Here is a 16,277-nt window from a genome sequence, read left to right as displayed (position 1 = left end):
ATCAACTGGAGAAGTTATTTTTGGAAGGAAAGCAACCCAGAGAACTTGGAGTGTATGTCAGGGGAGATACAGGCTGCTCACGAGGGTGGGGGGGCGCACCCCCTGCCTTGTGGGGCCCCCATAGCTCCTCCGACGTACCCCCTGCACCCATATATACTCTTGTACCCTAAAACTTCCAGAATAGAACATAGATCGGGAGTTCCGCCGCCGTAAGCCTCCAGAGCCACGAAAAACCAATCGGGACCCTGTTCCGGCACCCTACCGGAGGGGGAATCCATCACCGGTGGCCATCTTCATCATCCCGGCGCTATCCATGATGATGAGGGAGTAGTTCACCCTCGGGGCTGAGGGTATGTACCAGCAGCTATGTGTTTGATCTCTCTCTCGTGTTCTCTCTCGTGTTCCCTCTATGGCACAATCTTGATGTATCCCGAGCTTTGCTATTGTAGTTGGACCTTATGATGTTTCTCCCCCTCTACTCTCTTGTGATGAATTGAGTTTCCCTTTTGAAGTTATCTTATCAGATTGAGTCTTTTATGAGAACACTTGATGTATGTCTTGCGATCCACTTGATGTATGTTTTGGTGATCAACTTGCGGGTTTGTGACATAGGGAACCGATGCATAGGGGTTGGCACACTTTCTTGACTCTCCGATAGTAGCTTTGGGGCACTCTTTGAAGTACTTTTATGTTGGTTGGATGAATCTGAGATTGTGTGATGCATATCGTATAATCATGCCCACGGATACTTGAGGTGACAATGGAGTATCTAGGTGACATTAGGGTTTTGATTGATTTGTGTCTTAAGGTGTTATTCTAGTATGAACTCTATGATGGATTGAGCGGAAAGAATAGCTTTATGTTATTTTACTACGAACTCTTGAATAGATAGAACAGAAAGGATAACTTTGAGGTGGTTTCGTACCCTACCATAATCTCTACGTTTGTTCTCCGCTATTAGTAGCTTTGTAGTGACTCTTTGTTGCATGTTGAGGGTTTGTTATATGATCTATCTATGTTATTATTGTTGAGAGAACTTGCACTAGTGAAAGTATGAACCCTAGGCCTTGTTTCCTATCATTGCAATACCATTTACGCTCACTTTTACCACTTGTTACCTTGCTGTTTTTATTATTTCAGATTACAAAAACCTATATCTACTATCTATTTTGCACTTGTATCACCATCTCTTCGCCGAACTAGTGCACCTATACAATTTACCATTGTATTGGGTGTGTTGGGGACATAAGAGACTCTTTGTTATTTGGTTGCAGGGTTGTTTGAGAGAGACCATCTTCATCCTACGCCTCCTACGGATTGATAAACCTTAGGTCCTCCACTTGAGGGAAATTTGCTACTGTCCTACAAAGCTGTGCACTTGCAGGCCCAACAATGTCTACAAGAAGAAGGTTGTGTAGTAGACATCAAACAGCAGCACGGGGATTGGGCCAGCGCTACTGCTAAGCCCACTAGCTGTAGCGCTGGTTGGGCGAAAAGCACTGCTAACATTTATTGATCAGGGGGTGTGTTGTTTTACACTTACCAGTAGCGTGGGGCTATATAATAGGCGTTGCTGCTAACAGTTACCAGTAGCGCTCTTTCTAGGCAGCGCTACTACTAACTACTAGTAGTGTGGGGTCATAAACAAACGCTACTGGTAAACTTCTATCTATAAGCGTTTTCCTAGTAGTGGAGCCGTCGCTAGCTGAGGGAATATTCCCGACAATCGCGCACGTCTCCCAATCACGTCACGCATGCACTTTTGCCTCATACGTGCCGACGACGCGCCTGATCTGATCCGCGTCAGCCGCCGCCGCCCACACTGTCGTCCCCCGCCCGACAGCGTCGCCCCGCCGTTAACGCCCATCGTCACCCCGCACTAGTCGACGTTACCACCCGCCGTCAGCGCCCGCTGTCATCCGCAATGGTCGCCGTCAGATGCCGCCGTCAGCCATTGTGGTCGCCGTCGCCCGCACTAGTCGCCGTCGGGTAGGTATTTCTTTTAATATTTTCATCATAATATAACACATTAGCTGCATGCAACGTCACATAGATATTATTATATGCAGTATGGACATCGATGGTGTGATTGTATGTTCCGTAGAAAAGTGGGTTAGTCTTGTTAATAAGTTAACACCAAGTCAGCGATTTACATTTTACGAAACGGAGGTGGAGGGCATGTTACGAATACCTTCGGTCAGGATGCGTGATAATTTGCTTGCGCTTATGATTCAAGGTTACAATCCTAGTAGTAAAAAATTCATGGTCCAAGAGGCAGCCGGAAAAAAGTTTTGATTTCACTGAGGCATGATGATGTGTTCGCTATATTTGGTTTGAAGAATGAAGGAGTGGATGTTTCTAGTTTTTTGAGTATGGACCAAGGAAAAGCAATAAAAAAATTCCAGCTAGTTTTGTTAACAAGAAGAATGGTAAAATATTGATTGATGATCTTATTGAGAAGATTGTGAGAAATAAAAACGCGGACAATGAATTTGTTCGGATGGTGTTTCTCGTCCTGTTAGGGACTATAATTGCACCAGGTTCTGATGAGTACATTCCGAAGAATTATTATGCACTGGTGCAAGATGTCAGGCAGATAAAAAAGTTCTACTGGAACGCATTCACTTTGCGGTTTTGTTTGTCGGAGATTGGTATGGTCTTGCAGCCCGGCCGTGTTAGGGAATGACCACGTGGCAACCTAGCACTTATGCAGGTATGATTTATTTTTTAAATTGAATAGTTGTATTATGTAATAATAGTGTAACAGATGCTAAATGGTAGTTTTTTTGTTTTGCAGTATCTATATTGGGAGAAGGTGCAGCCAGGCACCAATCCGCAGTATGATCCTTTAGCGATGTTCAGCCCCTTAATGAGGAATTGGACAGAAGCGGCAACGGAGAAAAGAGACAAGTACGACTTTCAATATGGTCGTGGTGTTGGAATGGTAATACGTTAAATATATATTTTCATCTAAAGTCTGCAATTAATTATTAATTAAATATGATTGTATGATTCTTTATGTTATAGATCGATGACAGCATTACTGAAGAGTACCGATTAAACAAAATTAGAATGGAACAGGCTAAAAAGAACAAGAAATCCAGTACGAGAAAGTCTAACATTACTGGGAGGAGAACAAGTGTGAGTATATCCGAGGCTTCAGCTATCCAGAACCCTATTATGGATTGGATTTTGACTGAGCTGAAACACATTCGTAAGGACATGCTTCGTATGCCGGAGCTATGCGCACAGGTACATGTTTTCTTATTTTCTCGTTCACTTTGTTTTTTGATGTGTCATATAACTAATTACAACGAATTTTTAATCACAGGGGGTCATAGAGAAACTGAACAAAAGCGTTGTATTCTACAAAGCCGGTGATATTGAAAAAGAAGAAGAGAATGAGTATGGTGAAAATAGTGAAACTAGAAACTATGGTGGAAAACCTCGTAAAGAATTTGTATATAATCCTGACATGGATAACTTCAAAACACCAGCAAAAAAGAATGTGCAAGAGGATGATGAAGATGATATTAATGATTCTGAAGAGAAGAGACCTTATTATTGCACACCTAAATATTGGGATAGTTTCAAGGGTGATAAAGAAGATCCTATCGATGTTCCTGAGGTATCTGATGAGAAATCCGTTACATCTTTAAGAACAGATGAAATCGCATCACGTGGATCCGTAGATTCTATTGGAGAAGATGAGGTACAGGAGGAGGTTGTAGGGAAACGGAAGCGGAAGGTATCAAACCTTATAAAGTCTCCCTATGTGCCAGTTATACCGACAAAGCGTGCAAAACGTTCAGCAAAAGCAAGTGAGTTTTATCATATTGTTTTCGAGCTGAACTTACTACTTATCATTGACTTATTAACATATTACCGCTATGTATTGCAGAACTATTCGAGAAAGAAGTCTTTCAAGATGAATACGATGTGATTAAAGCTAGTGTTAAGTTTGTTCGTGATTATGAGCGGTCAGCAAAACATAGAAAGAAGGAAATATGCAATGATGGCATGCGCGAAGGTCTCAGTGCAGAGAGGGCTTGTAAGATTCTTGACCATCAATGGCTAACCGGTGATGTTAGTTATTGTTGTGTTTTCTATTAGCATTCAATGGAAATTGGAATTGTTATACATCATTTAAATTATTTTCAGGTTATCAATGCTTATTCGTCGTATCTGTTGGGAGTTGTTGGTGACGATCGTCATATAATGCCGACCTGGCTGGTCAATTGTTTACTTGAATTTAGACCCGACACTGAGCCAGGAAAAAATGACAACGAAGTTGTGGCGAAGAAGAATGGACCCGTGAATAGATGCACCGATGAGTATTTTAAGAAAGATAAGGTAAGTTCAACTGACTTAATGTATGCATATATGGGATATAAATAATAAGAGAGTATGTGTTGATTACATCATATTTTCGTTGTGATGTAGATTTATATTCCTCTTAATAAGGGAAATACCCACTAGGTTTCGGTCGTCATGCATCGCCCGAAGGAAGAGTTCCAGGTTCTTGATTCTTTGATGGGACCCGAACTTGACAGTGAAATTAGAGACAAAGTTGAGGAGCTAGTACGTCATAAATTTTCATGAGCGTATTGAAACTATCATTTAGTAACTGAACTATGTTAAATTCTTTCCGTGCTATTATATATATGAACAGAGAAAACAATTTGGATATGACATACGTGATGCGAAAGCGAGCAGTGCTGTGAATTATCTGGATGTGTCTACCTGGCCTATCAAAACGTATAAGATGCCACAACAAGAAGACGGGTGAGTAAATATTTTCATATTATTTTAATATCTTACCTGAAATGCGAACTTATGAACCGTTGTTTGTATGGACCAGCAATTCATGTGGAATATTTGTTCTTCGATGCTTTCAATATTGGAACCGTGAAAAATGGACAAACCATTTTTCCCAGGTCTAGTTTTATTCAAATAATTATATTCATTTGAATTCATTATGTAATACTATTTGGATTGTACTAATATGAAGTTCTAACAGGGGTCGATTGATAAATCGAGGGACTTAATGATTGCGCAACTTATTTTTTCGAAGAGAAATACGCTCAACAATGTGAAGAACAAAGTTACCCGTCTTGCAAAGAAGAAATAAATGTGGCAAACTTTATGTAGTAGAAAATTTTGTAGGCTCAAATAATGTTTACATTTATTTCAACTTTGATATCTTGTGACGAAGAAGACACTACTATTTTGAATATTTAAGTCGAGAATGACATTTGGATTATTATTTTGTCTTCATGCCGTTGTCTTTAAATTTGAATTATTCATATTCATAGTTCTGCCGTTGTCAAATTGTTTGGATATATCCTGTACTGGTAAATGTTAAAAAAATGCCCATGTATTCATTATTCACTATAGTGCCGTCGTTGTTTACTGTTGTTTTTCTGCACTGCCGCCGTCGCTTGTAACACCGACGTTCTTAGTTTTTCTTTTTAAAGCACTGTCGCCATCGCTTATAACACTGACGTTCTTAGTTTTTATTTTTAAAACAATAGCCCGACGAGTGCGCCGACCAGTCTGATGTCAGACTGGACCGACGACACTGTCCAACAGGGCAGCGTCGAACGACGGGTAGCCTAGCGATTTAATCAAAGGCATTCGACTGCATATGCGCCGCCGGGTATATAAGCAGGTCATCGCGCGCTCCGTCGGGCGAGGTGGGACTAAACCTTTCCTATCGCAGCCGCCGTGCCTGCAGCGACGCGCGTGACCGCGTGGGCCGGCCCAATAACACTGCACAGCTCGCGGAGCGACGACGGCCCAAGTACCACGCGGCGCGACGATAGCGCAAGTACCACGCGGGGGCGACGAGAAATGTTTAGTCTCACCTCGCCCGACGGAGGGCGCGACAACCGGCTTATATACCCGGCGACACATAGGCAGTCGAACTCCTCTGATTAACTCGCTCTGCTGCCACCGTCCGACGCTACCCTGTGGGACAGTGCTGCCGTTCGACGCTGCCCTATGGGACAGTGCCGCCGGCGCACTTGTCGGGCTTTTTTTTAAAAAAAATGACGGGGTTGTAAGCAACGGCGACCGTACAGTGCAGAAAAATCAACAGTAAACAGCGACGGCACTACAGTGCATCATGAGCACATCAAAATAAACATAGTAAAAATACTTCTTGCATTACATAGTCTGTCATCAAACAAATAGTTATGTTGGTATTGTAGCAAATAGTCTGACATCAACAAAGTAAAATAAGTCTCATATAACATAATTTAAGAATTATAAAAGATCACATAGATAGAAGCAATCCATCAAAAAATTGTCTTCAATCAAAGGGTGAAGCAATCTTCCATAGCAATCCATCAAGAAAATGTCTTCAATCAAAGGATGAAGCAATCTTCCATACTCTAGAATTCAAGCAAAGTTCCTACATATCAAAACAGTAAGATATGTGTTAATTCACAATAAACAAATAAATTTGGTTTGAACAATAGGATTTACAATAACATACGAAAATCATACTTAGGATTTTGAGGGCACGTGGACTTATAATGAACCGTAAGACCGCACTGTCCACATTGACGTCTGCTTTTCTCATCAAAAGCTTTAGGTCGCCCATTTTTAGTGACATCAGGACCATCCTTACCGCGGCCTTTAACATTCTGTTTTGGTGCGCCTTTGGTGTTAACTTTTGGGGTATCACGGACAAGACCATGATCTTGATTAGGCTCAAATGCATCGTCGTTCACAAACTTTACCTCCACACCAGGCTCATCCTCCTCAGTGTAATCATTATCTATTATGTTCCTCAGAGCCGCCTTCAACTTGTCGAATAAAAATGGTTTATGGCATGCTTTATGAGTTGCTTCGGCAGATAAGATAGTCAACTCGCTGTACCTAGCTCTGTCCCCTGCACCCGCCCATCCCCACGCAAACAGATCGCTAGTGCGCTTCACGGGAAGTCCACCCCTTGCAACTTGGCTCAACCTCCACAGTACTAAACACTTAGGTATCTCACGTAAGCGTAGCTGAATCAGAATGTGAAGAATATGTTTGCAAGGAAGTCCTTTGCGATACATGCTTCTGCAACTGCACTTCACGGTTTCTTCAGAGTTACCTGGGGTGTAGTCCACGGTGAATCTGATATCCCCATTTTCCTTCCATGTCAGTATGAATCTGTGAGTGTCTGCTCCTCTGAGTCTCTGAAGGACCTCAAGCTCCCGTGCCTTCTTCATATCTTCCTGTAAGATATAAAAGTTTGCCGCAGTGAACTCACGGGCAGCTGATTTCTCAATATCTTTACACTCGTCTAATACTGGTACTGGGACTGTCTGTGAGTTTGTGTAATCGTCATGCGCCTCGTTCTCACGGAGACGAACTATGCAGTTCTCATAGTGCACAATCATATCACGAATAGTCATACTGGAGTCTAGATGCAAGTGAAGGCATGAATTCAGACTCTCACTTCGCTGGTTACTTCGCTTACCTAAGAAAAACCTACCAGACAGATATGATGCAGCCCAAAGCCTTTTCTTCTTGTACAACCTACGTAACCATGTCTTTGTTTACTCCGACTGCCATTTGGCGGTAAACGCTGCCCATCTCTCCTCAAATACTTTTTTTGAAGTGGCATAATAAAGTAGAGACCTGAACTCCTTTAGAGACTTATGATGAAGGTGTTTCTGCATGTTCTTCTCAATATGCCACGAGCAAAGACGATGCCAAACCTCCGAAAGTACCTTTCTGATGGCCTTAATCATAGCGGCATCTCCATCAGTAATTACTGACCTGGGCCTCTTCTGACAGTGAGGCCTCAAAAACGTCTGAAGCAGCCAGACATATGTATCTTCCGCCTCGTCAGACACAAGAGCACAACCGAATACCGTGGTGCAACGGTGGTTGTTCAGACCGACAAAAGGTATAAATGGCATGCCATACCTATTCATCATGTATGTGTTGTCGAAGACTGTCACATCACCGTAGTCAACATAGTGTCGACGTGATTGAGAATCACACGAGAATATGTTTTTCAGCCTTCCTTCATCATCGACGGTGTGCTCAAAGAACAAATCTGGATCTCTCTCTTTTCTGGTCATCATGATCTCAATGGCAGTGTCTGCATCACCTTGTGCAAGCAACTTCATTTTTTCTCTATAACACATGTTATAAAGCATCTTCCTCCCAAAACCAGCCTTTGCATATGACCCCTACCTACTGACGAGATTATCATAAATCATATGTTTCCTGATTCCAGCACCTTCCATAGTTAAGATCTCAGCTTTCTGATATTCTTTTATCTGATTATAAGACCGAAGAAACGTGACTTCATCCGATCTAGCTAGAACATGATTGTGATCATCATTGAAATTGCTGACGTACCAAACATCACGCTCTTTATCAAGTTACAAAGTTATATGCGCATCACAGAAGCAACGAGTCTCCCCTCTTAGCCTGCGAGTCCTGCCTTCCATTGTACAAAGTTTTGCCTGTCGTTTCCCAGATCTCGCACACAGATACTTTCTCAAGCGCTTAGTTCCCTCAAGACCTTTCGAATATTTTGGTGAGTCCTTTCTTACGCTAAAACCACGCTCGTAAGCATACTAGTTATAGAAATTGTAAGCCTCGCCTAGTGACTTGAACGTCTTCCTCATGACCTTCCAATGCATGTCCAATGATTCTTGTTGATATTCATCAAATCCGATGTAAAAATTAAACAGATCATCACCAACATGCTCATCCTTCCCGCTTGTACCATCTACTTCTCCCTGTAAATTAATGCATTAAACCATTTATGTCAATAAATTATTATTTTAATATGTAATGTATGTAAGTTTCAAAACTTACTTTGCTGGAGCTGTCATCATGAGATGCATCAACGTGCGATTTGTTACTTTCATCGTCCACAGTATTCCTCACAAAGTCCCCGTCCTCGTCCATCTGCGGACATTGCACAAAAATACATGTAAGCGCTCATATGGTATTATGTCATTTCTTCTCTGATTTTTTAAAAAACATATCCGGAGTGCACTTTCAGCAAATGAATCATCTATATCCATATCATCATCATCATCGCCATGTCGCTGCATGATTTAAAAAAATATGTAATTGTCCGTGCGGTTTATCATATTTATTTTTTTATCAACATTGATCACACTTACATTGCCACTATAAGATTCATCCAAACTCATGTAGTTCTCCTCAGCAGGTTCATCCATATTCAGTGACGAGGTTTCGTTGTGCTCGCCGTAATCATCGCCATCATAATCGCCCTCCACCTCTAACTATACATGTTTAAAAAAATTCTAAGATCAATCAAACACCATGTAACATCATCCCTAAAACAATTATTTCATCAAGCACAACAATGTCTCAAACCAACCTCTTGCACGGCGGCGAGTATTTCAGCCGGATCCATTTTCTCCGATGACGAACGTGATGACGGCGTGACGTTGCTGGCCGGCGGAGGCAGGTGTCGACGATGTGAGGACGATGGCTGGTCGTAGCAGGCGTAGTGCGCAGAGGGAGGCAGCGACGTAGATCACGAGTGGGCGGCCATCTGGGCGACGGGAATGGAATGCGGCGGCGGCGGCAACGGCGCCGGGACACGCGCGGCGGCAGCGGCAACGGCACCGGGGCATGCTCGGCGGCCTGTTTGGGGGGGGGGGGGGGGGTGAGCCGGGCGACGGCGACTTCGTGCAGACGGGGGCCGACGTGGAGATGGCGTGGATGCGTTAGGGTTCAGGGTTTCGACGACGGGCGTCGGCGGCTACCTTGTCTTTTTTTTCTCCAATAACTGTCGACGCCAACATGGAGACGTGCGTGCGTACGGCAGCGACGTACGGCGACAGGTGCGGGTACGCGGGCGGGCGTATGTACAGCGACAGGTGCGGCATACGTGGGCGGGCGTACGACGTCGCGTGCGGACGTACGGCGTCGGGTGGGTATTCCTACCTAATGTGAAATGACCATTCTATCCATTATATGTTTTAGGGGGTTGTACTGAAGCACTCCCCTATTTAGAAAACAAAAGTTTGATTGTATAAGGCGTGAAAGTCACATACTACTTGATTTGTTTCCGAAAACGCTTGCATGAGAAACTTGCAGCTTAAAAAATCAGTGTTATATTATAATATTAAAAGTGGAACATTTAGGAGGGTGAGGCTAGGTCACAGTCAAGACTTTTTATTTTGCGTAGATCAGTCGACTAAGACTTAACTAAGTCTTAGTCAAGTAACATAACATGTAAGAAAGATTAAAGAAAAAGTTGAAAAGAAAATTTTGTATGAATCTCAATGTAAGATCTCAGGAATATAGCATGATTTAGCAAGACTGGTTGGATTGTATAAGAACAAACCAACAATCTGAGAGCATCTACAGCCGGGCTACTCAAATGCCCCCTACAAGGTCGGGCGGATAACTCAGTCAATGACCGATCACAAAACCGCAACCCAGCCGCCCTTCTCAAACTGGCCCTATTCGTCCGGGTTGACCAACACCACTTATATCCAGCCTATATATGAGGTAGACAAGGGGAGGCCAGACTCGCCAAGGCGCGTCAGCCACGTTGGATCGACAGACCAGGCCCACCCAAAATTCCACCAAATTAGCCAAGTCCACCAAATCAACTACCATCCTCTTGTGTCCGAACAATCCAAGATGTCTACACTGGGTACCTTGCCCCCCATCCTTAGCGGAGTCCGTGGGGCTAGCATCCATGGGGTTGAGCTGTAAGGCGTAGAACGTTGCCTAGAGGGAGCGGCACGCCCATCAGCACAAGCGGGAAGCGGCGGTGAAGGAAGTTGCGGGCAAGGAGGTGGTGAACATTGTCGTGGATGTGTCTCCTCCACCGTCGTTGACTGCCCCATGTGTCCGCCCTGCCGTTGACAAGGAAGCCTCCATTTGTCCCGCCCACGACAGACAACGATCTGACGTCAGAATGGGGGATTCTGAATAGCTGGACACAATCGGAAGTGTCAGAGATGGTTTGTGACTCGCCGCAACTCCAACGGATGTGGACAAGCACGGGCAACTCTAGCGCCTGGTCATCCCAGGTCTTATTCGATGAAATGTCGTAGCAGGACACGATAGATTTTTTGCTTCATTTTGTATTGCTTCTTTCATATTTCGTTATGCCATCCGATTAATTTGTTGCATTTGCCATTAGTTTATGTGATATCATGATCATTTTAGGGCAATTTCATGAAGAATATGATCAATGAGGGTCAATAGCCTACGGAATATGACTAGGGGGATCCCAGTTGTACTATGTATGATGTTGGGGGAACATCGGGCACTACCAAAAAAAGTCGGCAAAAATACAAAGGCAAGACGTCCAACATTCTCAACCTATATGGTCTACTTTGTGCGAAAATTGGAGTGGTGCCATTTTTCACCATTTTTTTTGTACTTGCTTCACAAATTTTTTTTTGGCATATAGACAATAGAAAATATATTTTTATATAAGAAAGGTTGGAAACTCTACTTGGCAACATTGTTTGGAATATCAAAATGCACCAGTTGGACACATTATAAATACTATGTAAAGGATATGGCCATCACCTTGGTCATTTTGCTTGAAGGCCATGAATGTTCATACATGGTAAACCTTTTGTGAAGGATTATTTAAATTTTCATATTGCAAGTTTGGTATTTTGCTTGCAAGTAGCACACATAAAAAGGGTTGTATGCGAAAGGATTGAATTTTTCTTCATTTCTTTCAATTTCTGCAAAACAGGATCAAGATGGTCGGCATGGCTATCCATAGCAAGGGCCTGAATCATTTTTTGCGAATACTTAAGTTGTGTATCATTTCCTTGATGGAAAGAAAGCAAGACATACAAGCGAGTATATACAAAAATTGTACATAGAAAGGCTAGGATTGCTCTACAACGAGGGGGGAGCGCCCAGCCACAAGAAAAAAGTAGACATTTTTTTGGGGATTAAAAAACCCTATGGTTTTAGCCCTTTCGCTCCGGACAAAGCCAAATTATAGTCTGGATTAGGTGATCAACGGAGGGGCGGGCATTGTCAAACACACAAGAGTTCCAATGCATTCTGAGATTCCAGGTGACAAGGATGCCGAGGGAAGCGACGTCTTTTCACATTTGGGGGGGGGGGGGGGGGGGGGGGCAACCCTGGAGGAGTCCCACCAGCCATAGAAGCTCTCACCGCCAGAAGGGATGTTAGGCAGCGAGCATATTGTGAGAGACCACGCGCGAGAAGGAGCAATCAACTGGGTGGTTCTTTCATCATGTTTGCTTCACAAAAAAAACTGTTTTTGGTACTTAGAAAATTGGAAAATGATTTTGTACAAAAAAGTTAGAAACTCTATTTGGCAACATTTTTTGGAATGACAAGATGAATCTATGTGAAAATTTTGGGCACATTATACAAAAATATGCAATAAAAATGGAAAATAAAAGATATCATTTCTATCTTTGTCATGTGTCCTTGTTTTGAGTGTTAGCAAAGAAAAAAAGTGAAAGCGCGTTATATCGACTAGAGGGGGTGAACAGTCGATTTTTATGAATTCTTCACTGAGGAATTTGCTGGTGAGGAAATTCCTAAATGAAGAACTACTTGCAGCAAAATAAGTACTCAAAAATAAACATAGCAGAACATACGCATAGTCATCATGATGAAATAAAGACCAGCACAGAGTACAGAAAGCGTAAGCACAGGATAAAACAGGATGAAGACGGACAGACTGAAGAGATTGAACTGAGGAAATTGAGAAAGTCTTCAGTCAAATTCTTCAAATAGATATGAACAAGCACACAGCAACAGAAATGAGGAAATGAATGAGTTGAGGAAATAGAACCAGTAAGCTCGGTGAAGACAATGATTTGATAGACCAGTTCCAACTGCTGTCTTAGTTGTACATCTGGTTGGAGCGGCTGAGTATTTAAACTCAAGGACACCCAGTCCCGGACACACAGTCCTCACTGTATTCTCCTTGAGCTAAAGTCACACAGACCTCGCCCAATCACTCGTGGTAAGTCTTCAGGTGACTTCCGGACCTTTGCAATCTCGGTCACTAAGCGATCCACAGTTCCTCTTGGATGCTCTAGACCTTGACGCCTAACCGTCGGGAAGAAGCATAGTCTTCAAAGGAAACAAGCGTCGGATCCACGCAGGATCAATCTCTTCAGTGATGCTCAATCACTTTGGGGTTTTGTAGGTTTGGGTTTGGGTTTTCCTCACTTGATGATTTTCACTCAAAGTCCTCGGAGGATGGGATGCTCTCAAATGACAAGTATCAGTTTCTCTCGGAGCAGCCAACCAACTAGTGGTTGTAGGGGTGGCTATTTATAGCCTAGGGAGAAGCCCGACATGATAAGACATAAATGCCCTTGTCTGATATGACCGTCAGGTGGGTAGATATTTTGGGACAACTGGCGCATAGCACAGAAACAGTCAGAATATTTGACTCTCAAATTCCTTAGGGCCATCATGTTCCTCACTATATATGCAATCTGCACTGGCGAATTCCTAACTCCTCAGTCAGAACAAATTCCTCAGAGACCAGAAGAGCTTTGTCTTTGTCATTGAAGAATATGACTGAACTGTGTGAGATTTCCAATGGCTTCACTCGAAGGGATTGGTAGGTGTAGGATTTTGAGTTGAGCATCACATGGAAAATTTTCCTTAGTATTTCCTCGAACCACTTTAACAGTACGGTGTTTCTTATGACTCAAGAAAGAGAAAAAATGAAACAATGAAATACAGAGTCTTCATGCTTCATGTTCCTCGAATGATTGCCAAATCTTCAAGGTCACACCTATTTCTTCACTTTCAAAGTCTTCAGGAAGTCTTCAGATATCCAAAGTCTTCAGTTGAAGAACTTCATTTTTAGGGTCGACTTTCTCAGTAAGTATCAAACTCCTCATAGACTTATAGACCTGTGTACACTCACAAACGCATCAGTCCCTTAACCTATAAGTCTTCAATACACCAAAATCACTAAGGGGAACTAGATGCACTTACAATCTCCCCCTTTTCGGTGATTGATGACAATATAGGTTAAGTTTTCATCGGGGATAAATATATGAAGTGTAAGTATTGATGTTGAGGAGTTTGATTGCAAGATATAGAAGAACTCCCCCTGAAGATGTGCATAATGAGGAATTTGCTTTTGAAGCAATGCACACGTGAAGAGTATAATCATGGAGACCCCCCCCCCTATATCTTGTAATTCATACACGCATTTGACATTAATATGAAGAATTTGAAATGCATGATGAAATATGGTGGCTGATGTAATTCAGCATGTGTGCATTGTCATTAATGAGGAATAAGCATGCAGAAGAACTCAGCAAACGTATCAGGCCACCATAGAGTTTAAGATTACAATTCGATCCAGCAAAGTCCTCAAAAGAACGAGAGTTGTAACTTAGAAAAAAACGCCCATATAAGATAGACCCACTTGAAGACTAACTCAAATTTCTCCCCCTTTGTCATCGAATGACCAAAAGGGTTGAAAATGAGGACTAACGCCCCTGAAGAATATCATGAAGATGGAGGAGCGACAGCGTTGTTGGGGTCTTGATTCGATGTAGGGCCTGATGCAGTGTCGTCCAAGTCTTCATACTCATCCGTGTCGCGTGATAAAGAATATGAACTGGCGACCAAGGGAGGAACCTTGACCTTCTTGAGCTTCTTTGGTGGAGGAGTAGACCAGTCAAAGTCTTCTTTGAATCCCATTTGCTTCAGATCTTCTTCACCATACAGATGTCACAGAATAGCCCAGGTGCGATCAAAGACTTCATGGAGGTAGTAATGGTTTTTCTTCACTGCATTAAGTGTAGAGGTCATGTTGTGAAGAATAGAGCCAAACTGACGCTTAACCCATTTGTGGTTTCGATCCACCTTCTGGTGAAGACTTAGAAGCAGCTCACGGTCAGTCATCACACGAGGAGCAGTAGCTTGAGGACTTGACTTGGGAGCATTGGCAGCAGAATCATGAGTGGCAAAGTCATCATTGGTGGAGTAAGATGCAGCTTTGCGGAACTGACCATCCAATGGATGAATGCCTTCATCGATAACAGCTGGTGCTTTTCCCTTTTCTTCAGTTGAAGAATATGTCCATTTGCGGACTTCAATCGGGGGCAAGTAGCTGCCATGGTTGAGAGTGTCAGCCTTGTAGTTGAGTGAAGACCTTGTTCTGAGGAATCTCATGATCCATGGAGCATAAGGCTTCAGCTCAAACGGTGAAAGTGCAACATTTGTGAGAGTCCTCATGAAGAAATCATGATAATTGATGGGGATGCCATGCATTAGATTGAATAGCATATTCTTCATCATCCCAACAATTTCTTCATCGGATGAGTTATGACCTTTGATGGGACTCATAGTCTTCGTCACAATGCGATAGATGGTTCTTGGCACATACAACAATTCCTTCACGAGGAATTTGGTCCTTGGGGCTTGACCAGGCTTCAGGGGCTTCATGAACACTTGCATGTAATGAGCAGTGAGTTCAGGCTCATCATACAGACAACGAGCACCTTCAGGTGGAGGACTGAGTGGCAAGGCACGAAGCAATTCAGGGCTGGTGCCTTATAGTGAGTGTTTTCGGTCATCCAGTCCAACACCCAAGTGTTGATGTCATTAGCTTCACCAGTGATGTGCAGCGTTGCATAGAACTGAAGAATAAGCTCTTCATTCCAATCCACTATGTCAGTGCAAAAGTTGAGCAGTCCTACATCGTGAATCATACTGCGAACTGGTGTGAAGCAAGGCATTGATTCCATGTCCACATGAGGAATATGCTGATGGTCGAAGACTTTGTCCTTGTTGAAGAGTACTGAAGAATAAAAATTGGCCTGGCTGGCAGTCCAGAAATGCTTCCTTCTAAGACGAGCGTCATATGGGTTGAATTCAGTGAAGAACACATGCTCGCCGAAAGAAATCATCAGCCTTGAATTTTTGCTTCTTTGAGAAGGGATCCTTTGGCTTGGGTTGAGGAGTGTCGGTTAACTACATCACCACCTCAGGAATCGCAATCTCAGGTTCCTCATGCTGAGGAATTTCAGGCTCTTCTTCAGTTGCAGCCTGGGTCATCAATTCTTCATTTACAATTTCTTCGGCACTAATGGCTGGAATCTCTTCATGGACAGACGGGGTTGCTTGAGGTTCTTCAGATCCCATTTTCACTTTAGTAGCAGCAGGGGACTGAGGAATAGCTTGAAGTGGAGTGAACATCAGAGAGTTGGGGTGCTGACTTCCCAAAAGTTATCATTCAGCACCGGTGTGGTACAACCAATGTCCACGTCCTCATCTTCCATTTC

At 43.1% G+C, this 16,277-nt stretch overlaps 1 pseudogene; it reads right to left on the bottom strand.

The window, feature by feature from the left end:
- Window positions 1-5,409: 5,409 nt before the first annotated feature.
- Window positions 5,410-9,881, bottom strand: LOC123067126 (putative protein FAR1-RELATED SEQUENCE 10; annotated as a pseudogene).
- Window positions 9,882-16,277: the final 6,396 nt, after the last annotated feature.

This window comes from Triticum aestivum, chromosome 3B (assembly GCF_018294505.1).
Source record: "Triticum aestivum cultivar Chinese Spring chromosome 3B, IWGSC CS RefSeq v2.1, whole genome shotgun sequence".
Taxonomy (NCBI): Eukaryota; Viridiplantae; Streptophyta; class Magnoliopsida; order Poales; family Poaceae; genus Triticum; species Triticum aestivum.
This window is presented reverse-complemented; position numbering and strand designations above follow the sequence as displayed.